This window comes from Palaemon carinicauda, chromosome 6 (genome assembly GCF_036898095.1).
Source record: "Palaemon carinicauda isolate YSFRI2023 chromosome 6, ASM3689809v2, whole genome shotgun sequence".
Classification (NCBI taxonomy): domain Eukaryota; kingdom Metazoa; phylum Arthropoda; class Malacostraca; order Decapoda; family Palaemonidae; genus Palaemon; species Palaemon carinicauda.
In genome coordinates, this window is record NC_090730.1 from 169,781,146 (window position 1) to 169,786,145 (window position 5,000).

The 5,000-nt window shown below is 33.3% G+C and overlaps 1 long non-coding RNA gene across 3 annotated transcripts in view; it reads left to right on the plus strand.

Moving 5' to 3' along the window:
• The window catches only part of LOC137642825 (uncharacterized), a 206,897-nt gene that overhangs the window by 96,585 nt on the left and 105,312 nt on the right, over positions 1-5,000 (plus strand). The window lies entirely within an intron of this gene.

The window sequence follows — 5,000 nt, forward strand, 5'->3', positions numbered from 1 at the left end:
CATATGTACAACAAAGGAAAGTCTGTAACAATTTATATGTTCTAGTAATTTCGAATTAAGGGTCTTCTATTGAATGGATGCTAAGTTTAACTCATAATAAGCCTTCTGCACAAACGGAACCTGCATAATCAAGCTCTTTACATTAGCATCTCTCTCTCTCTCTCTCTCTCTCTCTCTCTCTCTCTCTCTCTCTCTCTCTCTCTCTCTCTCTCTCTGTATATTTAAAACATATTTAATTTGTTAGTTCACAAAGCTGTAGGTACACAGTCTAATTGCTTGGCTTCAAAATCGCATGCTTGCTGAAAGAAGATTATTATTCATATAGATGATGATCACAAACTCCATTAAGTCGATAGATATTGCCTTCCTCATATCCAAATAAATGATACTTCAAATTCATCAGTGTTAATTATGTTTATAATTGAACTGTCAACATTGTTCGTTCAAAAGGATCAATGTCATTAAATCAAAACAACGCCCTCTTGTTTTCCTTTCAGTTTTTTGTTTTTCAGAATGACTATTGGAAGGATTTCATCTGCTTTGCAAAATGGTAGAGTATTATTAGTTTCCAAAAGTTGGTTATTATATTAATCTTCTTTTATGAATTCTCTCTCTCTCTCTCTCTCTCTCTCTCTCTCTCTCTCTCTCTCTCTCTGCTCCCCCATTACATGTATCTACCCGGATATGCGTTCACATTCTAAATGTCTAGCACTACTTTAACCTTGAGGTGAATATGTAATAATTTTTAAAACTATCAGTCATTATATCCTATATGGTATGACGTCAAAATTAAGGAACCCTTAGTTAGTTTAATTCCAAATCTAAAGGATTCATCATGCATCTTGGGATTTGCACAGGAACCAAGTGGACTGAAATAATGGCAATATGTCGTGGACGTTAATGAGGCAAAGCAGAAACTGATGAGAAATATTGATTATTTAGATATTTCTCTAAACCAGTGTCGCAATAGTTAGTGTCTTCGACTCTGGAAATCATAATCTGTTTATTGTACAAGATATTTGTTCCCTACACTATCCTACAGAAGCATCTTAAAATCCCACTAGTGTTTATTTTTGAAACCACACCATCTTGACAAATATTTGACAGGAATTTTAATGTTTATTTTTTCATCATATAAAAAGAGTGTTTTCGATTTTGGTCCTTGAATTTTCATCCCAAGACTATCGTACATCGGAAGCTAGACCCCACCTACCGATGACTTGAGAATTGACGATTGATTAATTCCTTGATGCATTACGTAGGCTAACGTTACAACAGACGGTAAAGGAACCCTTTAAATTCCTCTCAGACTGAACGGGCCTTTATATATCATTCTTATTCTCTTAATTGTTTGGAAGAAACGGTTAAAAACCTTGTTTCTTTAGAATTCCTTCTTAATTGATTATAAGCAACCCTTCATAGGCTCTTAATCCTAATGGATGATATTTTTTAACTTAGTATGAGTTCGAGTTGACTTCCTTTGTTTTCTCGTGACATTTCTGGTAAAGCCTGTAATAATCCATAAGTTGAAAGGACCTTTATGCCTGAATAGACTGATAATTCAAAAAGTAATAATAATAACTATGGTCAAATATGGAGAGAGAGAGAGAGAGAGAGAGAGAGAGAGAGAGAGAGAGAGAGAGAGAGAGAGAGAGAGAGCAGTGTCCTATTAGGGAGAAAAAACTCAACGTTCTTGAATCACATTGTTGGAACCCAAAAAGGGAAGTGCTGATGATTATCTTTTTAGTTCCAGATTCGAATTCGCTTTACATTAAGATGCCAATAGATTATGCTAATGTTATCATTTTGATTTGATATTTTTATTTTTCTAAAAAGCTCTGCTCCAGAGAATTCTCTCGAGTTTCAATTGAATTTTTTATCGATTGTTTGTTACCGCAGAAGTCCCGTAATTGGCCAAAATCTTGAGTTATTATGAGATTTAGCCTCGTGAAAAAAGAAAAAAAATGTTTTCTAGTCTGGGAATATACAAAAATCGACACGGTGTAATAACTAAATTATCTCGATATGCAGTTAATTTCAGTGTGTGTCCGCCTAATCAAAACTGATATTTTAATATATCAAATGATCACATGAAAGTAAACCTAGTAATAAGCTTTTATATCCCAATACTTGATCTTTCAATGACTCTTGTAAAAAATATTTTCACTTATTTGCTGTAATATATAATTTAATTTTGGGATATTAAAGTATCCGTTATATTTTCATGTAAGAACTAAAATAATATCACTTGCACATGCAGTCATGTGTTTGCATGCAGATAATGATTTTTCTTGGTTGATCAGCCTTCATACTCACCATTAATGATTAGCTTGACTTTAAAGGGACTAAACTAGATGTCGAATACATGTACCTCTCTCTCTCTCTCTCTCTCTCTCTCTCTCTCTCTCTCTCTCTCTCTCTCTCTCTCTCTCATATGTATGTGAAAATATATTTAGGTTATTCATCAGTTATTTTGATTTATATCATATCATTATTTATTTTAGTTATTAAAACTTGCTTCAATTTGTAATTCTGTTTTAACAGATTACAAAGTAAAGGAAAAGAATATTTATTCGTTTTAGTGAAATGTTTCATGATGACGCGTAAGCGATAGTGGTGTTTATTTTCAATTTTTTACCACTCATATCCGTCATCCATTCTGTGACAGAGAAATCTAAAGTGTTATTTGGGATTATCTTGGCAATAACAACAACATCAGTAAGGATAATAGGATTACTATAGTGACAAGGATTATCACGTTCTAATACTTGTAAGGATTTGAACATAATCTGATGGTGAGTTACCGTTGCATGGACTGTTATTATAACCGTAAATCTCAAACTAGGATTTTGTCTTAGTCCTGCATAATCTGTGTTGTTTCGTTTTGTTATTGTTCATGTGTTAATTTAGTTTGGAAATGGGGCTCTACTAAACTTGACATTATTTTATTGTTTTGATGAATTATTCTATCGCTCTCTCTTGATAGTGAACTTAATGTCTTTTTACAAGATGACGCTTGCAAAGCAGTCAGTTAAGACTAAATGCAAGTAATTGCAGTTGCAACTGATTCTCGTTTTAAGATCGTGAGTTAACGAAAATAGCATATGAGTTTCCGTGCTTTTTCTTTCATTTGAAAAGTATCTCACGATAATTCAGCTTAAAATAATTATCATTAGAAAATTACCAGAAAGACTTTTGCTTTATCGGATCGAATGTAAACAGAAAGTAATTATCTTAAATCCACAGATTTACTAGAGCTTAAAACTTTAAATCAACATTTACTATTACCTCGAAGTCATTTGAATTATATATATTACGAAAAAAAAAACTGAGTAAAAATAGAAAATAATTGTTGATGTCTTCTCAACTAAGCTGTACCCATTTAAGACAATCACTGTTTTAGTTTTCTTCACATTTTAAATAGAGATGTTCTCATTTATTCATAACTCAGTCGCTTTATTAACATTTATCTCCTAAATTAGGATGCATATGAAGATGTTTTTAGCATTTTCCGGTTTTTAACTTTTCCTTCACCATTTTGTTTATTAGTAATTCTCTTTATCTCTTTTCAAGAAAGTGGCCCCATGTTTTATCCTGTTCTTCAATGTTATCAGCTATTCTACTGATAACTTTTTGTGAACTGGATCATTACAAATCCTTTTAAAAGTTTCCCAACATCAAACTTTTTGTAGAAGTTGGGAGAAAACACGTTTGGTGAAAACAAGGGTCGACGCAGAATGATTTATATTGCCGTGAATCTGTCAAACTGAAAGGAACTGTTCAAAGTTCGTTTGCTAATGATTAATATTATACACAATTCAATCTCTCTCTCTCTCTCTCTCTCTCTCTCTCTCTCTCTCTCTCTCTCTCTCTCTGAGGGAGTTGTTGGAGGTGTTTCTCGCAATAGGATGGTTAGGTGAAACAAAGAGGAGGAATCTAGTATGTCTAATGTTTTAAACATATTTTGTTTGTACGATTGCGTACATTTACAATTCATTTTAATTTACATTCAATGTTAAGGTGGATAACGTAAGTGTGAATTGAATTATATTCAAATTTTATTTATTTATTCTATTTATTTATTTTATTTATTCAGTCAAAAGCGGTTGTAAAATGTGTTTTTATAATCCTAATTATGTATGGCTGGGTCGTTTGACTAGAACAATTATTATTGTTGTTCGTGTGTGGTTATTTTTCTTTTTTTAGCTCAGATTACGCAAACAGCATTTTTGATATTCTAAGTCTCCTCATGTAAGTTTTTCATAGTAAAATACGATAGAATTTAGACTATTCCTTTTACGGTTCAATTTCTGTCATGGATACGCGATGCAAATCACTCTCGCCTTCCCATGTGCGTGCATAGACGTACGTATACAATAGAATATTTATCAAGGTGCGTTCATATTCACATGGAGGTTTCTTTGTGCATTTGTACACTAATGCGCACGCAAAAATAATCAGATATCTATGATAGTCAATGTCAGTCTCTGTCTCTTTCATTCGAAAGATGCTATGAATGTCTGCGCATCCTTCAATGTAAAGAACTCTTTAAATTTTCCTTTCATCTCTGACCCTAAGAACAAAATTTAAAGCTAAAATCACCAACAATCCCATTCTATTAGCGTATTCTCTCTCTCCCTTTGCTTTAATGTTACCTTTAGTCTGCAAAATACGATTTCATTTCCTGTTCTTCCCCCTAAGGAAAACAAAGCACGTGGGTCAGGTGAACGTTTTCTCGTGTTCTTTATTTATTTTTTCTCTTTCAGCCCCTGATTGCCTTAATGAGTCCTTCAGCCGGCAATAGATTTCAATTTCCCTTCCTCTTCTCGAAATCGAAATTCTGATGGTTGAAATGAGCTTCAGCAAATCAAAAACTTTTTTTTTTTTTTTCCATTTGAGTCTTCTTTGTGTCTCTCCCTCCTCCAGTCACTGAATGACTGGCTCTTCAGAGTTCGACCGCTGTTGATTCGATTAGCCTCCACGGGAAATGCAACGTGGGA